The sequence below is a fragment of the Pelobates fuscus genome, chromosome 13 (assembly GCF_036172605.1).
Source record: "Pelobates fuscus isolate aPelFus1 chromosome 13, aPelFus1.pri, whole genome shotgun sequence".
In the NCBI taxonomy this organism is placed as follows: domain Eukaryota; kingdom Metazoa; phylum Chordata; class Amphibia; order Anura; family Pelobatidae; genus Pelobates; species Pelobates fuscus.
The window spans coordinates 97,846,427-97,858,973 of record NC_086329.1 but is presented as its reverse complement, the minus strand read 5'-3'; positions in this window follow the sequence as shown (position 1 = coordinate 97,858,973).

Here is a 12,547-nt window from a genome sequence, read left to right as displayed (position 1 = left end):
TCATGTCCCTGACATGCCCAGAGAGGCTCTACTCACCATTTTGCAGGCCTTTCAGAGGACACACGGCGCAGAGTCCTATGCTGCGCTGCTTCACAGCGTCCAAAACACCCAGGAGTCTCAAGAGGGGTCAGGGCCCACCAGAGGACGTCGTACCCGCTGTTCCAGGCCGCCATCCAGATTGTCTCCCAGTCCGGTGCGGAGAGCCAGGGCTGTGCCACCAGCTACTACCTGTCCGGGGCCGAGTGAGGCTGGCCCCCTGCGGAGGAATCCGGTTTCCGGAAGAAGAAGGAGCGGGGAGAGGTGTTCCACGCGTCGGATGGCCCGGTCGGGGCCTGGCCGTCAAGATGGCGGATCCCAAGATGGCGGATCCCAAGAGAGGTAGAGGTGAGGTCGCGCAGTCCTCACCCTTCTCTTCCGGCTGCAGCGGATGTGACGTCAGGGCGTGCGGCCGCACGCCGGACGAGGCGGGGCGCCGCACGCCAGAACGCTGGTGGCGCGTACGTGACGTCTGCGGGTCAAGGAGCGCAGACGTCACAGGCCACTGCCGAACCCAGAAGTCCGGGTGAAGATGGATCCGGGGATTCCGGAACGGAGCACCACTGGACCCCCGAAAGTGGAGATGGCCAGCGGGTGCAGGCAGGCCGGCGGAGGAACTCGCCAGGGCCTCTTTGGACCACCAGGGAGAGGAGAGGGACGAAGGATTCCCCTCTTCTTCATCACCCCAGGAGACCTGAAGGTGCTTCTGCAGCCACAGAAGAGGGAGGGACGCAGGATTCCCCTCCACACACCCACCCCAGAAGATCTGGAGCTCCCATGGGGGTGAGCCGCCAGCCCCCTGGAGGGGCAGCTGGCAGGCTGGCCACAGGACCTGTATTGACGGATGGATCGGATCTGGAGCTGATGGAGAGACCCCTGCTCCAGAACTGTGAGTTGGAGTGCGCACGCGCGTGGTTAGGGGCAGAGGGGGTCTCTGGGCTGGAACAAGGGAATTCAGGGGAAGTCATAAAATTGCTGCGCTTAGTATTAGATCGCTTAGGGCAGGTTGGCTTAACTGCGCAGGACGCTTCGCTTCCCACGGGGACCCCTCCGTTGGGTTCTAGGGAGGGTACTGCAGGGGGGCCAGTGTGTGACATAGCCCCCCTGGGGATGCTGTGTCGCTGGAGGTGAAGGAGAAAATCTTGAAGGGTGAGTATGTGGACCTCATATCGTTAGTCCCGTTTGATAGGGAATCCGCTGATAGACCGCGACGTGGTCAGGCGACGGAGATTGGAAAAGGTAAGGAGCTCCCCCGTACCTTCGGTAATTGGTTGCAAGGATTTGCAGCTTACGCTAGTATTTTGTCGACGAGGTTTCCAGAGCGGGCCCCGTCTTTGTTTTCTTATTTGGATTTAATTTGGGGGGCTTTATGGGGGTCAATGCTGGTTTAAATACGACCAGCAATTTAGACAAAAAATGGCGGGAGGACCCCGGTACGGGCGGTAAAACTGCTTCCGTGGCTCGCACGGTACCCCAGGCATAGGGAAGCGCGGGTGCTTTGGGAAGGTTTCACCAACGGTTTTAGGATCCCATTTACTCCGTCTGGGGAGGCGTCGTTTGCGCACAATTTGTCATCGATTCGGGGTAAGGAAGGGATTCTGGCGGCTAAGTTGCAAAAAGAAGTGGACTTGGGACGGATGGCGGGACCGTTTTCCTCTCCTCCGTTTGATAATTTGCGGGTGTCCCCATTGGGCCTCGTTCCTAAGAAGGAACCGGGGGTGTTTCGGCTGATTCATCACCTGTCTTTTCCAGCGGGGGCTTCGGTTAACGACGGGATTGCGAAGGAGGATAGTCGGGTCCGATACGCTTCTTTTGATCGGGCTCTGGATCTCGTTCGGGAAGCAGGGCCTAGGGCCCTGATGGCTAAGTCTGATATTCAATCGGCCTTTCGGTTGCTCCCAGTTCACCCTTCCTGTTTTCATTTGTTGGGATGTCAGTTTCAGGGAAAAATTTTCTACGATATGTGCCTCCCCATGGGTTGCTCGATTTCTTGTTATTATTTTGAAGTTTTTAGCTCATTGCTGGAATGGATCGTATCAGGTGTCAGGTTTTTCTTCCCTCTTGCACTATCTTGGCGATTTTCTGTTCGTCGGTCCGGCTCACTCTTCGCGATGTGAATATTTGTTGGGACAGTTTAAGGCAGTTATGCGAGATTTAGGGGTTCCAGTGGCAGAGGACAAGACAGAGGGCCCGAAGGCGGTTATTTCCTTCCTGGGTATAGAGATTGACTCCATCAGTTTGGTCTTTCGTTTGCCCAGTGATAAATTGGGGATCCTTACGACCATGGTTGATCGGGTAAAGGGTGCGCGGAAGGTGCAGCTTCGTCAGATTCAATCCCTGTTGGGCCACTTGAACTTTGCATGTCGGATCATGCCTATGGGTCGGGTGTTTTGTAGACGGCTGTCTCTGGCTACTGTCGGCATTAGTCTTCCCCATCATTTTATTCGGGTCACCAAGCGGCTCAAGGACGATTTGAATGTCTGGAGTGAGTTCCTCGCAGGGTACAATGGTCGGACATTTTGGCGTCGAGAAGCGATATCTAACGTGGCCCTGGAGTTGTTTACGGATGCCTCCGCCTCCCTGGGCTTCGGGGCATTTTTTCGGGGACGTTGGTGTGCTGAGCCTTGGCCTGCTGCATGGCGCGAGGCGGACCTGATACGTAACTTGACTTTTCTCAAGCTTTTCCCTATTGTGGTAGCAGTGGAATTGTGGGGGGAGGAGCTCGCGAACAGGCAGGTGGTTTTCCGCACGGACAACATGAGTGTGGTCCATGTGGTGAATCGTTTATCATCTGGCTCGGTTCTAGTATTGGCTTTGTTACGCCGGTTGGTTCTGCGTTGTTTGGAATTTAACATTTGGTTCCGAGCAATCCATGTTCCCGGAGTGTCTAATGTCATTGCCGACTCTCTTTCTCGCTTTCAGTGGGATCGTTTTCGGGAGGTCGCTCCAGGAGCCGAGGAAGCTGGTCTGGTATGTCCCACGTGCATATGGACCCTCGATTTCGGAACCTAGCAGACCTGTTCAGGAGATCGCTGGCTCCCGCTTCGTGGTCTGCCTATCGGGCAGTGTGGGATCGGTGGCTGGTCTATGCGGGAGAGTTCGGTTTGTACTCCTCTGAGGGTAGGTTGCTGTCTACTTTGGCTTTCATGTCCTCCTTACGGGAGCGTGCAGCTTCGGTGTCATCGGTGGAACGCAGTTTAGCGGCTCTTTCTTTCCTGATGCGTTGTATGGGGTGGGAGGACCTTTCAAAAGAGTTTGTGGTCCAGAGGGTTCTTCGGGGATGGAGGAAGGAAAGGGTTCCTGATTGTAGACAGCCGGTGTCCGTCCACTTATTGGATGATCTATGTGGGGTTCTCTCTGCGGTGTGCTTCTCCTCCTTCGAGGCGCTGCTTTTCAGGGTGGCCTTTTCTCTGTGTTTTTACGCTGCGCTGCGGATAGGTGAGTTGGTGGCCGCGTCGGCTAGGGCTCTGGCATCTCTTCGAAGGGGGGACGTTCCCATAGGGCAGAGTGGAGTGGAGGTTTTCATTCGGAAGTCCAAAACAGATCAGTTAGGTCGGGGGAGGTCAGTTAGCATTGGTGCTACTGGGGGTAGGTGGTGTCCTGTGGCGCTGGTAGGTCAATACACGCGCTTATGGCCGGAGGCTGCAGAGTCCTTCTTGCTTCACGCAGATGGGTCAGTCTTAACTCGGTCTCAGTTCTCCAGTGTTTTTAAGGCTAGTTTGCGGGCTTTGGGCATAGAGGATAAGGGATATTCTCCCCACTCCTTCCGGATTGGTGCAGCAGCTCAGGCGCGGCAGGTAGGGTTGTCCGATGCTGCAATTCAGCGCATGGGTCGATGGGATTCTCGCAGGTTTCAACTGTATATACGTCCTCATCTGTTATAGACTGTTGGTAGTTATGATGTGTTGTTTTTCTTCACAGGTTCCCCCCGGTATGTTTGGATCATTGGTCACTCCTTTATTTATTGGGCGGCTAGGCGCGCTGAGCACAGACCATACGGCCGGAATCTAGGGCTCCCGCATGAGCAGGCTAGGGTTCGATGGCGGGGGATACGGGGTTTGGAATGTGTCGCGCTCCGGCGCTTCGTGACCGGGTCAGTGGTTCTGGTACTTCATGCCGGGGGGAATGACTTGGGCCGGTGCCGAGCTGTGGATTTAATTTACGCGTGCAAGCACGACTTGGCCCGCTGTATGGCGCTTTTCAGCGAGGTCACACTGGTGTGATCCGAAGTTATTCCTCGTCCGGCTTGGGGGGCGCTGCCACACGCCAGGGCGGTGGAGCGTGGCAGGCGTCGGTTCAACATGACGATTTCACGTTTTGTGCGTAGGCTGGGTGGCTTTGTGGCTCGTCATGTGGAGCTGGAAGGGAACAACGCAAACATAATGAGGGCTGATGGGGTCCACCTAAACGAAATTGGGCTGGATATATTTAATTTGGGATTACAGTCAGCCATTGAACAGGCGCTGGCTTCGGGGGGACGCAGTCCTCTCCAGGGATAGGGGAGAGGCTGCCGTGGCGGTTTGTCCTTCGCCAGCAAGTGGAACTGAGAGCAGTGCCCGGACGGGCTTGGGGAGTTGCAGCCTGGTCTGGTTGAGGACGAACTTCAGGCTGAAGAGGCTTTGGAAGATTTGTTGTGTTAGCTGTCTGCTGGGAAAACCCAGCAGCTGACAGTTGGTTTAAATTATGCTGGCTTAATAATAAAAGCTGTGGCCGTTGCCCTTACCCACAATTTGGTTGTCTGTGTTTTATTGGGGGGAAGGGTAACGGAAGATAAAAAGGGAGAGGGTCAGCAGTCATGCCTTACAGCAGGTTACGGCCATGCCTGAATCCCTGCAATCCTTGATGTGTGGCCACATTACCTTTTTTGATGCTGCCAAATTGATTCAGGAATTCATGTTTGCTCCCACTTTGACCAATTTTCTGAAAAGATAATGTGGCATGTTCTCATTATATTGACCAACGTGGGTTAGGCTTTGGGTGCCAGGAAACACTGTTTTTTTGTCAAAGCATCATGGGAGATGTTATTTAGATACTTCTGTGGTGTGAGGTTAGCCAACCCTGCTAGCATCTGGCATCTGTATGCATACCTCCCAACATTTCAGATGGACACCTTCATTTTAGGGGTATGAGTGGGGTGTGGACAGGGGCAGGTGGACTAAAATGTTATTTAAAACAAGAACAATGTATCTTATTTATAGAGACTAATTTCCGAACACATTTATTCTAGTTTAAAGACACATTACTGGGAGTATTATTGCTGTGGAGCTCTGTTATAAACAGACATATTACTGGGAGTATTATTGCTGTGGAGCTATGTGATACACTCAGACACATTACTTGGAGTATTATTCATGTGGAGCTCTGTTATACACTCAGACACATTACTGGGAGTATTATTACTGTGGAGCTCTTTTATACACTCAGACACATTACTGGGAGTATTATTGCTGGGAGCTCTGTTATACACTCAGACACATTACTGGTAGTATTATTGCTGTGGAGCTCTGTTATACACTCAGACAGATTACTGGGAGTGTTATTGCTGTGGAGCTCTGTTATCCGCTCAGACACATTACTGGGAGTGTTATTGCTGTGTAGCTCTGTTATACACTCAGACACATTACTGGGAGTATTATTACTGTGGAGCTCTGTTATACACTCAGACACATTACTGGGAGTATTATTGCTGTGGAGCTCTGTTATACGCTCAGACACATTACTGGGAGTATTATTGCTGTGGATCTCTGTTATAAACAGACATATTACTGGGAGTATTATTTGCTGTGGAGCTCTGTGATACACTCAGAGACATTACTGGGATTATTATTGCTGTGGAGCTCTGTGATACACTCAGACACATTACTTGGAGTATTATTCATGTGGAGCTCTGTTATACACTCAGACACATTACTGGGAGTATTATTACTGTGGAGCTCTTTTATACACTCAGACACATTACTGGGAGTATTATTGCTTGGGAGCTTTGTTATACGCTCAGACACATTACTGGGAGTATTATTGCTGTGGAGCTTTGTTATACACTCAGACACATCACTGGAAGTATTATTGCTGTGGAGCTCTGTTATACACTGAGACACATTACTGGGAGTATTATTGCTGTGGAGCTTGTTATACATTCAGACACATTACTGGGAGCTCTGCTGTGGAGCTCTGTTATATGCTCAGACACATTACTGGGAGTATTATTTGCTGTGGAGCTCTGTTATACACTCAGACACATTACTGGGAGTATTATTGCTGTGGAGCTCTGTTATACACTCAGACACATTACTGGGAGTATTATTGCTGTGGAGCTCTATTATACACTCAGACACATTAATGGGAGTATTATTGCTGTGGAGCTCTGTTATACACTCAGACACATTACTGGGAGTGTTATTGCTGTGTAGCTCTGTTATACACTCAGACACATTACTGGGAGTATTATTACTGTGGAGCTCTGTTATACACTCAGACACATTACTGGGAGTATTATTGCTGTGGAGCTCTGTTATACGCTCAGACACATTACTGGGAGTATTATTGCTGTGGATCTCTGTTATAAACAGACATATTACTGGGAGTATTATTTGCTGTGGAGCTCTGTGATACACTCAGAGACATTACTGGGATTATTATTGCTGTGGAGCTCTGTGATACACTCAGACACATTACTTGGAGTATTATTGCTTGGGAGCTTTGTTATACGCTCAGACACATTACTGGGAGTATTATTGCTGTGGAGCTTTGTTATACACTCAGACACATCACTGGAAGTATTATTGCTGTGGAGCTCTGTTATACACTGAGACACATTACTGGGAGTATTATTGCTGTGGAGCTTGTTATACATTCAGACACATTACTGGGAGCTCTGCTGTGGAGCTCTGTTATATGCTCAGACACATTACTGGGAGTATTATTGCTGTGGAGCTCTGTTATACACTCAGACACATTACTGGGAGTATTATTGCTGTGGAGCTCTGTTATACACTCAGACACATTACTGGGAGTATTATTGCTGTGGAGCTCTGTTATACACGCAGACACACCAACAATACGGAGCTCCTAGAAAATAGGGACATTGGGATTAAAAAGAGGGACCTGGGGCAATAATACGGATTGCCCCTCTTAAATTGGGACAGCTGGGAAGTATGTTCATGCCTTTGAGTTACACAGGAATACAACACATTACAGTTCAAGGTGTGTGGGGCCAAATAGTTACTTAAATAATATCACTGAAATTATTGTCTGCTTCTCTCTCTTCAAAGAACCTGATTACATTTTACTGGGTCTGGTACTGGTGACCGTTCTGCTGATAACCATCATCTCGGTCGCCATTATTGTGAAATGCAGGCAAAGATACATATCCTCACACACTTATCTGCAACACCAACCCACAGGTAACTTTATCCGTCTTTCACAAAATGCCCAGTGAGCAATGATGTATTTAGATTTGTGCTGTTCCAGTCCTGACTAAATCTGTGCCCACCTGGGGAAGTATCTTGGGAAAAGTTATTGACGATAAACTAGCGTGCCAGGTTTTTGCCATATATTTTTAACCATATGTTGCAAGGTGAGTAACCATGGAAACCTAGATGTATGTTGTGCATGCCTGCGCATCATGGCAGCAGTAGTTTACAAAAATATGGGGTAGCCACATATTAACTGTTAGAATATACCATAAAACATTATCATAAAACATAGTATAATGCAGTTTGCATTCCCAAAAAAGTGAGGAGCCAAGTTTGGTCTCAATAACGGTGTTTAATTATAAAATAATAAATGAATTAGTTACTGGTGGACCATGGTGTAGGCAGTCTTCTCCTATTTTCTGAAAGCCCTGAAGATGTGCTGTCTCAGCATGATGACATTAAAGGTCCAAAGGGGACATCTATCTGTACAACGAGCAGCCATTTTTGCTTGGGAAAGGAGCATCATATTAAAGTGGGCAAGCCTGAGGGCTGGCAGATTGGTAAGGGGGTCTCAAAGAGGATTAAAGGAACACCATAGGTTCAGGAATCCAAGTTTGTATTCCTGACCCTATAGTGTTAAAAACTATTTAGGACCCAGGCCTACCTTGCCCCCTTAAATAGATTAAAATCTTACCTTTATTCCATCGCCGTGCAGGCCCGCCAGCGCTGGCTCTGCCCACTTGGCTGAGATAATCAGAATTGTTGATCTCAGCCAATCCAATGCTTTCCCATTGCAGGCTTCTTTAAGAATGGTGGGAAGGTGAGATTTACTTACTTGTCCCACACCACAGTTTTCCTGATGGCCTTCTTTAGGGCCTGGCACTTCATCATGTGCAATAGTAGAGCACTGAGGTCTATGGAGAATCCTGCAAGGCCACGTGAGCCTCCATAAATATTAAAATACATAAGACCCAAATGTAGCTCCAAGTGCTGAAGAATTCCACCAGAAAGACAATGGCGGCCACCTCCAGGGACAATTTCCTGTAAAACTTACCTTTCCCTGAAACCCAGTGCTGTATTTAGCACGAGGCTGACAAGGCATTTGCTTTAGGCGGCACTTTCAGGGGGGCGGCAAAAAATGCCCTGGCAAATACATTGATAGCCTCTTGTCCTGGGGGGCCGGCTGGCCAACTCAGGGCCCCCCGCGACTGGCTTCTCTTCAAGTAGGAGGCGGGCGGCAAGGGAGCACTCTCCCCTGAGCTCTCTCCTGCACTCCTGTCACTCCGGCCCCAGAATCACTGAAAATTGCGCAAGAGAGCTGAACAGGGAGTTCACTGTTCCCTCGCTGTCTTCACTGACTGCCTGCACACCCAGCCACTCGGCAGCCCCACTGGACCCCAGGGACATAGAGACTCTATTCCAACACTCCCAAAGGTAGGGGAGCTGGGTGGAGTGAAATAAAAAAAAAAAAAAAAATTATGTGTGTGTCCATTTGTCCGAGTGCGTATGTGTGTCTGTCGGTGAGAGTGTAGATGTGTTTTGTCAGGAAGAGTGTATGTGTGTTTGTCAGGAAGATTGTATGTGTGTGTTTGTCAGTGAGAGTGTATGTGTGTCAGTGAGTGTTTATGTGTGTTTGTCAGTGATGTGTATGTGTGTCTGTCGGTGAATGTGTCCATCCATCAGTGAATGTGAGTGTGTGTGTGTGTCAGTAAGTGTGTGTTGGTTATACAGTGTGTCAATTAGTGTATGTCAATGTACGGTCAATGAGTGTATGTCAGTGTATGCAGCAGTGAGGGTGTGTGTCTGGTAAAGAGCATGTGTTTTTTTTTTTTTTAAAGGAAGATAAATTTAGATTTGGGGGGTGGGGGAGGGGAGGTTGCCATGCCTAGGGCAGCACAAAACCAAAATACACCAACAACACTGCAACACTGGATCTTTCACTTTTGTGTGTATTTGCAAAATATGCAAAGAGGGCCCCAGAGATTCACTAACACCTCGATGTTATAAATAAATGTATAAAAATACGAAAAAAAAGTGCGACAGTAGCGCTTACAAACAAATATCTCTGTGTGCTAAAAAAACAAACAAAAAACACAGCAACAAGCATCTCAAATAACACACATGATGTATTTACTTATAGTAATGTAGTGTTCCTGTAAATGAAAATTGACTTTGCCCAGAATAATTTGCTGGACACTCCTACAAATCAATTACTTTCTCCTGATTGACAACAGTTGGTTCTCCTTTCTTCTCCCCTAGTGTCTGCCAGGGACCCTTCTTCCCAAGAAGAGGATAATCACACATACATTGAGATAAATCATAAATTGAACGGTAAGTCACATTGATACAGCTCACTGAACAGTCACAGGTTTGAGGGAACTTCAAGGCGAATGCAATACTCAACATTTTTTAGCGATACAAAGAGGATTAAAGGAACACCATAGATTCAGGAATACACGTTTGTATTCCTGACCCTATAGTGTTAAAAAACTATTTAGGACCCCGGCCTACCTTGCCCCCCTTAAATATAGTAAAATCTTACCTTTATTCCATCGCCGTGCAGGCCCGCTGGCTCTGCCCACTTGGCTGAGATAATCAGAATTGTTGATCTCAGCCAATCCGATGCTTTCCCATTGCAGGCTTGTTTAAGAATGGTGGGAAGGTGAGATTTACTTACTTGTCCCACACCACAGTTTTCCTGATGGCCTTCTTTAGGGCCTGGCACTTCATCCAGAGGACATCCAACCAGAACTGAACCAAAGCAACATATTATCTTCTGAAAACCTCTATGAAATGTAATGCTACTGGACGCAGTGATGGAGTAGAACCAGGGCCTTCATGATATAGCTATCACCGTTGGTGGATCTGTGATCTTCACTCTTTTCACCTCTAAAAATCAACTCATTCAATGGAGGTTGACCCCAAACAGTGCCCAGGATTTGGGTTAAGAAGTGGGTTTTGTCAGTCTGAATTCCTGCTAGCCTTTTTTTTTTACAAACTCTGATGTACTTTGTTATAGTATTCTACTAATTCTATTCTGTTTCCTTCTTTCAGCGTTTTCGGATCTACTCATTAGACATGTGAGTATATTCAAGATCACGCTCATTAAATTTGCCACTAGCTTGCTGTGCAATAAATAATATATGCAGTTCCAAATTTGTTGAAGATAACTTATGCAAGAGGTTGTCCAACAACATATTAAAGAGGGCAGTGATGGCCATTTGTGTTAAACAAATCCACATATATTGTTATTGATATTGTTCTTCAATTGTTCTTGGTATCAAGGACACATGAATATGTATCTTCAAGTTTGTCTCACTTGTCTAATTTGTTGGGCTTAAGGGAAGAACTTCCAACCCTACACATCCCAAGTGTATGAGAACAATATATTATCTGACTTAGAGGAACACAACGTGTCCGCCCTGCGGCTTGGCAGATGGGTAATTTCCATTATAATCTGTGTCCCTGACTTACAGAGCAGCTAAGGCACTTCATCAGGATGTTAATTCTTTAGGTAAACCCATAAAGGGACAGTCTAAGCAATTCGGCAAGGGATTAAAGGGAACCTATAGTCCCGAAAATAACAATAGTTTTTTTCAGGAGTAGACTATAGGTTCCCTTCTGTCAATTGCCCTTTTTCCCAGCGCCCGAAACTCATCTGTTGCAGTTGCCTGCTGACGTCTTGCGGGATCTCCTCGATTACAATGCTTCTCATAAAGAAACAATAGATTGGAAATAGGCATGCGCAGACAAACGCCGTGCTCCTGTAATCAAATGCTGTTATCAGCAGAATTCGATTCCAGGACACAGTTTCACTATGTTTTGGAGGATGAAGTGCTCCTTGTGTTTTACATTGCAGGGTTAAAGTGGCAGGACCATTGCATGTAAACCACTTCACTGAGATGAAGTTTTCTGGGTGACTTTAGTGTTGTGGTTTTTTCTGTATATCCTTTCTGGCTTATTTTATTTAAAAAATAAAAAATAAAAAAATCAAGACAAATCTGCACTTTTATAAATACTCTAAGTCCCAGCAACCAGGTATCAAGCAGACAGCCGGTAGGGTTTCCTACCTCACTCACAAGTTGTAGTCTGAAACTCATGTGAGTACTACTCTGTGAGAAGCATTGCACTGACAATTGCCGCACATGCACAATGTGTCCCAAACCTTGTTAATGAGAAGCATCTAATTTGACACAATTCGTCAGTAATGATGACTTCCCCCAGAGGAGGATTAGGGGGACTTTCCTGGCACTGGATTGGGGGGAACAGTACTTTAAAGAGTGTAAGGAAAATAAATATTACTTTTAAGTGTAGCATTCCTTTAAAGGAATAATTCAAGCACCATAACCACTAGAACTCAGTATTGCAAGGAGTCAAAGTGTTTTAGAAAGGTTTGTTTTCTTACATGGGGTCTGCCGGGCATGGCTCCCTGTTTCCACTACTGCTCAGTGACAGCCGGAAACTCCTGCTCAGGAACCTATGTTAGCTCTCCTGAGCTACGTTCTGCAACACAGGGCAAACATATTGGCTGGGAGCAACCCTGGCACCATAACAACTACAAGGGGCACCAGTGGTGCTTGGAGTATTCCTTTAACTTAAGAAGACCTCATTAGAAATAGAAGATCTTAATGGGGAAGTGGAGAGTCTCAGGGTGGATTTTCAACTCCGTAAATTACATATTCTGTTCAAGACCATGAAGCATTGTACTTTATTCTCTACTAACCTCTGTATTCTGTTTTGTTCAGAATCAAAGCTGTGTCATCTATTCTGCTGTGAGACTTCCAGAGACACCAGAGGACATCCAACCAGAACTGAACCAAAGCAACATATTCTCTTCTGAAAACGTCCATGAAATGTGAAAGGCTGTTAGTTACAAGAACTCATATAACATGCCTGGGCAAGCAAACATTCAGTTTGTATAATGAAAACCATGGAAATGAGTCCCCTTTTTGTACAGATTTCTAAAAACAAATGTTGCTTTAATAAGGGTGAGTTTATCCCCAATGTTAGAATCTCTAGCATACGAAATCGTACCTTAAAAGTACGCTATAGTCACCCAGACCACTTCATCTCATTGAAGTGGACTGGGTGCATTG